A 12085-nucleotide genomic window follows, 5' to 3' on the forward strand; every position below is an offset into this window, starting at 1 on the left:
GATCAGCAGTTTCTGAAATACTCAGACCAGCCCTTCTGGCACCAACAACCATGCCACGTTCAAAGGCACTCAAATCACCTTTCTTCCTCATACTGATGCTCGGTTTGAACTGCAGGAGATTGTCTTGACCCTGTCTACATGCCGGCATGTGATTGGCTGATTAGAAATTAAGTGTTAACGAGCAGTTGGACAGGTGTACCTAATGTACCTAATAAAGTGTATATATGTATAGTTATTTATTTGGGTTACCATTGTGTAAGGAGCATACAAAAATATAACTGTGTGAAGCTCAGTGCAATTTTTCTGCAAAAAATGTTTGGCGCCTCCTGTGGATTTAACGTCCTATTTGCTGCATATTTTGTTGAATATATACATGTCATGTGTATGAATTCCTCACATCTTACTGTTTTATATAAATATTCTTGATTTATACATATTTTAGAGGAAATTTAGAATTTTAATGCAATTTTTGCATTTTATTAGTGTTTGCTGCAAAGTTGCATGAAGGTGGTAGTGTGTATGAATTAAAAAGTCATTCTTATTTTCTTGCTGATTTCTGGAAAAAAAATTGAATTTGACTGAATAGGAGCTTCTTACTTTGTGTTTAATATATTTTTAAACATTTATCTTTCATCAATCTTTAAATCTATATCATCTTTCTTGTTTATCTTCTATCATCAATCTACCCATCATCTGTCCATGGCTACATTCACACAATGTATGCCCACCATACCATAGTACAGTGGGCATACATCGGCGCCAGGGAGAGGAGGAGGGGATGAACGCCATAGCGAAATATGTGCTGCACTGTACCGCTTCCGTAGGGCGCCGTGGGACCATTGCCGTGTATGGGGGACATATATACGCCGCATATACGTTCCACATATGTTCGTGTGAATATAGCTATATATCTCCTATAAAATTCTCCTACTGTCCCATAATACAGATAACCTTCCCATACTACTGTTTGTAAACTACAGTGTTATGATTTTGCAAGGATAAAGGGAACCTCTCACTGAATGTGACTGTTCAGAAAATAGTTTTATTTTGGGTCCCCCCTTTGAGTTTTTCCCAGCCCCACTTTGTCTAAAACCAGTCCTGTCCATAGGTTCAGATTACTACAACAACAACATTACTAATAAACAATCTACTCACAACTTCACCAGAACCGACGGAAGTACATGAAGCAGTCTCAGTGCACAGCCGTTTACCTAGAAAGTGACTTCTCAGTCACTTCCTAGTACCCAGCAATGTGAAGGCGGGGCGGGACTTTTGTGTGAAGCATCCAGTTCAGCTTTCCACCACCAGAGGGCGAGTAATGTGTTGAACATACTGTACTTTATTTTGTACTGATTACTGACGATTTTGTTTCTGCCACTAGATGTCGCTGGCTAGCTCTGTACTGAATGATGTATCAACTGAATCAACTGAATGATGTATCATATCTGTCTTATTATCAGAACTACCGTGTTTCCCCGAAAGTAAGACAGTGTCTTACATTCTTTTTACCCCCAAAAGTCCCACTATGTCTTACTTTCGGGGTATGTCTTATATTGGCGGAAAAATAACGATTTTTGTTTTAACCATAAAATTAACATTTATTAACAACCTGAACAGTATGGTATTCACCACAAAACAGTTTTATAAAAGCAAGTGCCAAGAATTACACAGTGTAAGGGGCATTATACAGTGTGGGAGGTTATACAGTGTAAGGGGGGGCATTATACAGTGTAAGGGGGGGCATTATACAGTGTAAGGGGGGGCATTATACAGTGTAAGGGGGGCATTATACAGTGTAAGGGGAGCATCATACAGTGCAGGGAGGTTATACATTGTGAGTAGGGGCATTATACAGTGCAGGGGGGATGGGTGTTTTAACACAAACCATAGAACTGTGCAAGCAAACACACTGACCCACACACTACATGCATACATTATACATGTAAATAAACATGCACACAATGTTCAAATATAAATCAGGCATCACATATACATACACACTACACATAACATACATACTTTTCAGTGTCACTGACTGCAGGGCTGAGTAGAGGCTGCTCCAGGCTGACATGTGCTCCCCTGCTCCACTCCCCCTCCAGGTCCCACTGATGTAGCAGAGTTTAGCAGCTACACAGGAGGGGAGGAGCTGCTCCAGTAACACAGACGGCAGCAGCACACAGCAGGAAGCTTCTCCCTGGCTCCATGCTGCAGACTCCACACTGTGCAGCGCTGCCTCCCCTGTCTCCTCTGCCATGTGATCGGAGCCTGCACGGAGTAGCTGAGCTCCGGTCACAGTCTTCTATCGGCCAGGAGCTACAGCAGTGACAAGAAGAGGCTGCAGCACCCGGCTCCCCTCAGCTCTAACTATGTCTTACTTTCGGGGTACGTCTTACATTAGCCTACCCCCCTAAAACACCCACTATGTCTTACTATCGGGGGTGTCTTACTATCGGGGAAACACGGTAGTGAAAGGAGGGAAATGTACAGCAGTCAAAATGTGGTCATTCAACAGGGATGTTGCAAGGGTGGTAAAAAAAAGCGGGGCATGGGCCCCAATGCATACGTATCACACTTTCAGTAATGCTAACTCATGTACATAACTCCCTCACGGTTGTGCCAATAACACCTTTACTTATATGAAGCTACAGAAAACACAGGAGAAATCCCTACTTTATTTCCAGTGACTGCAGGTGAAATGTCATCTATCATCTCCATTAGGTCAGGCATCCCCACCTGGGGCGTAATTAGGAGAGGCAGAGCCCCATAGCAGACTTCTGAATGGACCCCCTTCCAACTTAAAATAAACATTTTACACTCATGTATACACACATATTTATATACCTATATACATAAACACACAGTTATTCACTCAAACATACAATATTACACACATATAGAGCATATACACATCACATATACATACAAGGGCACATTTAATTACCCGTCCGAGTCGCGATCCCCGATCTGGACTGTCCAACAATGATGCACTGTGCTGCGATCCACGTAGATCCTGTGCCCGATATCCTGCATATGTCGCTCCCCGCTCAGGTCCGCCGGAGTTCATTCTTTTTCCTGGCTCATGTAAGTGTTTGTGTTTAAAACACAATTTTAACAATAAATCCTGCGGTTTGTCCGAATCCTTCAGATCGTACCCCGGCCCGCCCCCCGATTTGTGTTGCATGAAAGCCTGTGCAATTGCGCCAAAATCCCATCGCGTGCGACACAATGCCCTTCTACAATGCCCTTAGTAAATAAGCCCCACAGTGTCCTATACAGAAGTACAGCATATATACACACACATACAGTATAAATACACCATACATCATATACACATCACAGATACAGCATATATATACACTCACCGGCCACTTTATTAGGTACACCATGCTAGTAACGGGTTGGACCCCCCTTTTGCCTTCAGAACTGCCTCAATTCTTCGTGGCATAGATTCAACAAGGTGCTGGAAGCATTCCTCAGAGATTTTGGTCCATATTGACATGATGGCATCACACAGTTGCCACAGATTTGTCAGCTGCACATCCATGATGCGAATCTCCCGTTCCACCACATCCCAAAGATGCTCTATTGGATTGAGATCTGGTGACTGTGGAGGCCATTTGAGTACAGGGAACTCATTGTCATGTTCAAGAAACCAGTCTGAGATCATTCCAGCTTTATGACATGGCGCATTATCCTGCTGAAAGTAGCCATTAGATGTTGGGTACATTGTGGTCATAAAGGGATGGACATGGTCAGCAACAATACTCAGGTAGGCTGTGGCGTTGCAACGATGCTCAATTGGTACCAAGGGGCCCAAAGAGTGCCAAGAAAATATTCCCCACACCATGACACCCCCACCAGCCTGAACCGTTGATACAAGGCAGGATGGATCCATGTTTTCATGTTGTTGATGCCAAATTCTGTCCCTACCATCCGAATGTCGCAGCAGAAATCGAGACTCATCAGACCAGGCAACGTTTTTCCAATCTTCTACTGTCCAATTTCGATGAGCTTGTTCCAATTGTAGCCTCAGTTTCCTGTTCTTAGCTGAAAGGAGTGGCACCCGGTGTGGTCTTCTGCTGCTGTAGCCCATCTGCCTCAAAGTTCGACGTACTGTGCGTTCAGAGATGCTCTTCTGCCTACCTTGGTTCTAACGGTTGGCGATTTGAGTCACTGTTGCCTTTCTATCAGCACGAACCAGTCTGCCCATTCTCCTCTGACCTCTGGCATCAACAAGGCATTTCCACCCACAGAACTGCTGCTCACTGGATGTTTTTTCTTTTTCGGACCATTCTCTGTAAACCCTAGAGATGGTTGTGCGTGAAAATCCCAGATCAGCAGTTTCTGAAATACTCAGACCAGCCCTTCTGGCACCAACAACCATTCCATGTTCAAAGTCACTCAAATCACCTTTCTTCCCCATACTGATGCTCGGTTTGAACTGCAGGAGATTGTCTTGACCATGTCTACATGCCTAAATGCACTGAGTTGGCGCCATGTGATTGGCTGATTAGAAATTAAGTGTTAACGAGCAGTTGGACAGGTGTACCTAATAAAGTGGCCGGTGAGTGTATATACACATGACATATATGCAGGGGCGCACCTACCATGAGTCAAGTTGAGCTCCCCCTTTGTGCTACATTCGCATTATGAACGCAATGGGAGCGGAACGTGTGACAGCGGCCTAATTCCCACATCACCTCTGCTACACCTGACCAACATGGCCCTGCAACACCGGACCATCACAGCCCGGCTACACCTGAACAACACCTGACCACTTTTATGATACACAGCATGGATTATTAAATGCTGCCGCCAGGGTCGGTCTGGCCCGCAGGGGGGCCGGTGAATCCCCCGGTGGGCCCCGACTCCTGTCACTATGGCATGGGCCTTTAATGGAGGCTGCTCCTCTACTACTAACAATAGTACTTGCATCATTCAGATGTACTATTGCTTACAGCACTGCGCAGGACATCCTGTGCAGCGCTGCTGCTGTGACACAGGAAGCCATCAGAAGCACGGGACAAGGCGTCAGCCTTGATGTTTTTCTCTGCAGGGCGAAAATGGATTCGGAAGTCAAAGCGAGAAAAGAAGAGGGACCACCGGGCTTGACGTGGATTCAAACGCTGAGCAGTCTGAAGGTACTGAAGGTTTTTGTGGTCCGTGAAAATGCTGACTGGAAATCGGGCTCCCTCCAGCAGATGACGCCACTCTTCCAAAGCCAGCTTGATGGCTAGAAGCTCCCGATCTCCAATGGAATAATTTCTCTCCGTGGAGGAGAAGGTTTTGGAGAAGAAACCACAAGTGAGTGTTCGTCCCCTGGGACCCTTCTGGGTAAGGACTGCCCCAGCACCCACCAGGAACGGCTTTTCAGTATCCGGTCGGGTAAGGACTGAAGCGGAGGAAAAAGCAGTTTTTAATTTCGTGAAGGCTTCTTCTGCTGCTGGTGGCCAGACACGGGGATTAGCACCCTTTTTCGTAAGCGCCACCATCGGCGCGACCAGAGATGAGAAGTGTGGGATAAATTGCCTAAAATAATTAGCAAAGCCCAGAAATCTTTGTATAGCTCGCAGTCCCACTGGGCGTGGCCACTGAAGAACCGCAGATAACTTGGCAGGATCCATTTGCAAACCCCTATCAGAAATTATGTAGCCGAGGAATGGAAGGCTCCTCTGATGAAAGTGGCACTTCTCCAGCTTGGCATAGAGGTGGTTTGTCCTGAGGCGGCTGAGAACCTCCCGTACATGAGACTGGTGGGACTCCAGATTGGCAGAATACACAAGGATGTCGTCCAGGTACACCACGACACAACTGTACAATAAGTCCCGGAAAATATCATTTACAAACTCCTGGAAAACTGCTGGCGCATTACAAAGTCCGAAGGGCATAACTAGATATTCAAAATGCCCATCACGGGTGTTAAAGGCGGTCTTCCACTCGTCACCCTTCCTGATGCGGATAAGGTTGTAGGCCCCACGAAGATCCAATTTGGAAAAAATTCTTGTACCCCGCAGACGATCAAATAGCTCCGTGATAAGCGGCAAAGGATAGCGGTTCTTAACGGTGACCTTGTTAAGACCGCGATAGTCTATACAGGGGCGGAGAGAGCCATCTTTCTTTGTAACAAAAAAGAAACCAGCGCCAGCTGGTGAGGAGGATTTGCGGATGAAACCTCTTTGCAGATTTTCCTTAACATATTCCGACATAGCGGCAGTCTCAGGAACCGAGAGCGGATACACACGACCCCGTGGTGGAGAAGATCCAGGCAGCAGATCAATGGGGCAATCATAGGGACGATGTGGAGGAAGGATCTCGGCTTGTTTTTTAGAAAACACGTCTGCAAAGTCCCGGTACGGAGCTGGAAGTCCCTCCAGGGGCTTGGGAGACAAGGTAGCAGTCCTGACAGGAAGCGGATGTGGAACCGTCATGCAGCGTGAGGGGCAATCCGGACCCCAACTGAGAATCTCCCCAGAAGACCAGTCCAGAACAGGGGCATGATGCTGCAACCAGGGGAGACCCAGCAGGAGAGTAGAAGTGCACTGTGGCAGCACAAAAAAGGAGAGTCTCTCTTTATGCAATGCACCAACTTGAAGGAGCAGGGGTTCAGTGCGAAACCAGATAGGCACGGAGAGAATCTGGCCACTGACTGAGGCAAGGGACAAGGGCTTCTCAAGACGAACCACCGGGAAGTGATGCTGGGCGACCAGTGCAGCATCTACAAAGTTCGCTGTGGAGCCCGAATCCAGGAAAGCAGAAACCTGGACCGGAGTACCGGTGCCAATGCTGAGGAGTACAGGGAGAATCAAGCGTGGAGAAGCTTTATTCACACCTAGGGACGCTTCTCCTGAGAAGCCTAGGTGCTGGCGTTTCCCGGGCGTTGGGGACGTACAGGGCAAGTCCCGACGAAGTGCTGTGGGCTGGCACAATACATGCACAAGTTCTCCTGACGTCGTCTGGAACGCTCTTGTAGAGTGAGCCGGGTTCGGTCAACCTGCATGGGTTCCTCAACAGAAGATTCAGGCGGGACCTGGAGCGGCCTTTGGAAGACTGGCGCCAGGCGAGGAATGCGTCTAACACGGCCTTGGGGATACTCGGATCGTAGTTCCTCAGCTCGCTCCTTAAACCGGACATCAATTCGAGTGGCCAAGGTGATGAGGTCACTCAGAGTAGATGGAAGATCCCGAGCTGCCAGTGCGTCCTTGACCTGCGCAGAGAGCCCTTTCTTAAATGTAGCGATGAGGGCTGCATCGTTCCAAGCCAGTTCTGAAGCCAGGGTGCGGAATTGAACTGCGTACTCTCCCACCGATGAGTTGCCCTGACGCAAGTTCAACAATGCAGACTCCGCAGAGGAGGCTCGTGCTGGTTCCTCGAAGACTGACCGGAACTCTGACAGAAACGCAGTGAGGCTAGACACAACCGGGTCATCTCTGTCCCAAAGCGGAGTAGCCCAGGCCAGGGCTTTCCCGGAAAGAAGGCTGAGGACAAATGCCACCTTGGACCGCTCTGTGGCAAATTGCGACGGCATGAGTTCTATGTGCAAGGAGCACTGGGTGATGAAGCCCCTGCACATCTTAGGATCTCCATCATACTTGCCGGGCAAAGAGAGGCGTAGCCTGGGTTCAGCAGCAGGATGATAAGCCGGGGTAGCAGGGGTCGCAGCGGCCGCTTCTGGAGACTGTTGCTGATGTTGGGTAGCAAGTAGTTGTTGTAGCATGGCGGTGACTTGCTCTAGCTGATTCCGCTGTGCTGCGCACGGCAGTCCGAGTAAGCGCAGGAGCCGGGAGAGGTAAGAGACACCGGGCAGCAGCGGGGGCACATGCAGGAGCACGGATGCGCCCGCAATCCGTGACAGGGATCGCGGGAGCACCCGTGACACGGTGGTTGCTGTGCCTGGCTGTATCTGTTTTGTACTACATGGCGGTACAGTGTATGTATTCATGTAACATGGCGGTACACTGTATGTATTTTGTACTACATGGCGGTACGCTGTATGTATTTTTTTACCACATGGCGTTACGCTGTAAGTATTTTGTACTACATGGTGGCATTCTGTATGCATTTTGTACTACATGGCGGTACTCTGTATGCATTTTGCATTGCTTTATTTTCACACCAAACCAATAAGATGGATCTGGTCCTGACACTCCCTTATATATTACATATATGGGGGGGGGGATGTCTCTCTATGGCTCGCCTCGGGCAACATAAAGGCTTAAATTCTTCACCCCTGCATGGGAGGCCTCTGCCAATGGCTGCAATAGTACTAGATGCGGCCGGAAGCCGCTGCTTGAGTACTATCACTGAGTGTGTGCACCACACTCAAACCTTAGATGCCGGAGGGAATGGCAGCATGTATGGGGCGGGGCCTTAATAAAATATGGAGGGGGGATAGCAGTTTGCATGAGGGGCATTAATAAAATATGGAGGGGGGATGGCAGTGTGCACGGGGAGCCTTAATAAAATATGGAGGGGGGTTGGCAGTGTGTATCAGGGGCCTTAATAAAATATGGAGGGGCGGTGGCTGTTTGTTTGGGCGGCCTTATTAAAATCTGGGGGTAGGGGCAGTGTGTATGACATTGTTTTTTCCAGGTGAAATTATACTGTAAGTAACTGTGGTATTTTTAGGGTCGCAGTGAGGGGGATCTGCTTCCCAGAGCTGAACACATCTGCCAGAAAATTCTGCAAACAGATTTTACGATGATTCTGGATGTGAAGGAGAAGACATGTCACTTGTAAGGTAGAAGATGCTACTTCTTCCTGTGTCCGATCAGTATTGTAATCCCTGACTTACCTTCTAGTGTGAGACAGCTCTCAGAGTATGTACTGTTGTATCTATAGTGTCAGAGAGCCTGGGGTGACTTGTCTATGTAATGTGAACCCCAGAGTAGGGTTATTGTCATCAGTTCTTATAAAGGTTTTCAGAATTAGCTTATTGGAAGGTTGGTGCAGTGCGAATACTCCCTAACCACAGCCCAGCCACCAGCAGAAAGCCCAGGACACCAGGGGTAACTCTTATACTATCCCTAACCACAGCATAGCCACCAACAGAAAGCCCAGGAAACCAGGGGTAACTCTTATACTATCCCTAACATTAATGCCTTGAGGTGACGTCACTCCTGCAGCCCCTGTACACAAACCAAGAGCCGAGCTCTAGCAGAGAGGGAGGGAGAAAGGGATTAGCTTATCCTCTGCTTCACTGCCCCCGCTAGTGCTTACAAATTCCCTCATCCCATAATATTTATATGTAGTAGTAGGTGGGCCCCCAAAATCAATTTCACTGGTGGGCCCCAGGCACCCCAGTCCGACCCTGGCTGCCGCTATGAAGTATAAGTTGTACTGCAGATAAGGCTGTGTTCACACTGCATTTTTCTTCTCTGTTGTAATGATACTTGTGAGAGGATTCACAATGTATCCCATTCTATACTTTATACTTTTTGAAGTTCGCCACAAGTAGCAAAAAAGCTAGGTGCACCCCTGCATATGTTGTATAAATATTATGCTGTACAATGTGCAGTCTAATATGCATATAATGGTACTAATCCTCCGTTCTTTAGTGTCAGGTCAGATGATGGGGCCTCCTGACTGCTATGGCTGCTACCACTGTAGTTATGCCCCTGATCACCATGTATCCTCTTCAGCCACATGTCCATCCTGTGGAGTTTACCACACAGATCTTATGCTCTTCATTGACCCTACATTTTGGTGGACAGTGTTATCGTTGCTATTACCTGCAGCACTCTACCAAAATACTGTAAGGCAGCATTCACACATGGGGGCTCATTTACTAAGGGTCCGCAGACCGCACTTTCGTTGTGTATTCCGCTGATTTCCGGTTTGCGGCACATCTAAAAGGGGTTTGTGTCCCATGCGACCGGATTTTGGCGCATTGGCACCGCCTTTCATGCAACCCAAATCAAGGGATGGGCTGTCGGACGATCCGACTGATTCGGACTAAGTGCGGGATTTAACTTTTAAATTGTGTTTCAAGACAATGCACTTACATACACTGGGAAGAAGATGGTGAACTCCGGCGGACCTGAGCGGGGAGCGACACATGCAGGATATCAGGGGCACAATCTACGTGGTTCGCGGCACAGTACATCATTGTCAGACAGTCCGGATTGGGGATCGCGACTTGGACGCGTAAGTAAATGTGACCCATTGTGTTTGTCCTGCGTTTAAACAATACAAGTCACCAGGTGCTGGTTACCAACCCATCTATTTCACTGGAAATGCAACGTGTGAATGCGCTTTAAGAAATGTCAGGCCCCAGTAATGTCACCACAACCTCCAGTAATTTCCTCCACAGCCCCCGTAATATCTTCTACAACCCCCAGTGATGTCCTCACACAGGACCCAGTAATTTGCACCACAGCCTCCCGTAGTGTCCCCACAGCCCACAGTAATGTGCAGCCCATTACAAACAGGCCACAGTAATGGCCCCCTCAACACCCTCAATATGCCCCCCACAGTGCTCAGTAAAAAAAAACCCTTATGCTGTCCCCCTCCTCACTCAGAGGGGATATTTATAACCTCCCTCCCACCTCACTCAGTTACCCCCTCATGCCCCCCTTCCTTATTCAGTTACACCCCCTAAAGTACCCACTCCTCATAAAGTTACTTCTGATTCAGTTACCCCGCTTATGTCCCCCCTTCCCATTCAGTTACCCACCTCATGACCCCGTTCCTCATTCAGTTACCTTCCTGCTTGGTCCACTGGGTAGCAGTCTGATTGTAGCTAACAGTCCTGGTCCTATGGCTTGGGGCTGGAGGATAAGTTTGGCTGCTAGGGCAGCATGTTTAGGAAGATTCTGTAGAGAGCCAGAGTGTCAGGCCTGATGGATGGGAAGCTGCTGCTCTCGGCAGGCCTTGTGTTCTGGTAACAGGCATAGACTCTTCTGAAATACCAGCTAGAGGGGATATTTATAACCTCCCACTGTGATGGGAAATTCAGCCTATCAACCAATAGCTGACCTTGAGGCAGAGAAGGATAAACACATTATAATGCCAACATCAGAAACATTAGCAGTAGACGGCAGCAAATACTAAGGAATAATTCTCCTGAAAATAACTAATTTTCCTTTAGATGATGTACAGAGTTGATCAAGCCCTGAATAAAGCAAAAGGGTTTAGTTTGTAATGTCCGACTGGTGGGCTATTACCCTCTTTCTAGTTTGCATGCGTTTAGATATAAACACGTATGAGATTGGGAGTAACTTTACACCTTTGTGTTGGTGCAGGAGTAGGATATAACCATCCATATTTTGGCAAATGGAAAGTATGCATTCATCTTCTTCATATCTTCTGTCCCAGAAATGAAGTAGCTACTGAAACATTGCTACCTTAAACCCATACATATAAATCTATTGATGTGTAAGCTGCCAAATATTCCCTATGACCTTTAACCTAAGACCTCTGAGTCCCTAGTTCTGCTGCTGACATTTATTAGTATAACTAGCATGTTAATCATTAGAAGGCTTTACTAAGGCTGACTAAGACATGGTCTGACTGACAAAGGTTGAACAGCTAACATACCATAAATCTAGATCACCCAAAAATGTTAATCAATCAAGTAATTGGTCCCATGTCTCGAGTGCTGTTATATCATTACTGTGCCCAGTACATCATAGACATATATGCTCAGTAATTTGGTCCTCTCTCTAATCCCCTTGTATACAGGCTGTGAAATTATTTCTGCTTTTCTGCAGGCAACCAATAAGATTTAGCATGCTAGGAGCATCTTTATCTCCGCTGCGTTATCTCCTTCCCTACTAAGTGTCTGTTTTGAAAAGAAATGTCCATCTCTACAACTACATAGAAAGAGATTTTCAGACCCTCATCTCACTGCCTGTTAGAATGGACCAATGATTGGTACTGATCACACTCTCAGTAGTAGGGCCTAAAGCAGTTAAGCAAGTGGTGCAACTAATGCTGCATCGCATGCAGCAAGATGGGCACTAGGCAGGGCCAATTCTAGCATATTTGCTGCCTGAGGCGAATATTAGAATGCTGACCCCCCCCCCCCCCCCGTTCCATTGCCCGCTCCCTGTTCAGTAAATGCTGAAAACTTTACTAACAATTAACA

At 47.3% G+C, this 12085-nt stretch overlaps 1 protein-coding gene across 1 annotated transcript in view; it reads right to left on the minus strand.

Moving 5' to 3' along the window:
• LOC140118650 (uncharacterized) overlaps positions 1-1234 on the minus strand; it is a 40199-nt gene extending 38965 nt beyond the window's left edge. The window contains exon 1 of the mRNA XM_072136812.1: positions 1156-1234. The gene's annotated coding sequence lies outside the window, so the exon portion shown is untranslated. The remainder of the gene's footprint in view (positions 1-1155) is intronic.
• Positions 1235-12085: the final 10851 nt, after the last annotated feature.

The sequence above is a fragment of the Engystomops pustulosus genome, chromosome 2 (assembly GCF_040894005.1).
Source record: "Engystomops pustulosus chromosome 2, aEngPut4.maternal, whole genome shotgun sequence".
Taxonomy (NCBI): Eukaryota; Metazoa; Chordata; class Amphibia; order Anura; family Leptodactylidae; genus Engystomops; species Engystomops pustulosus.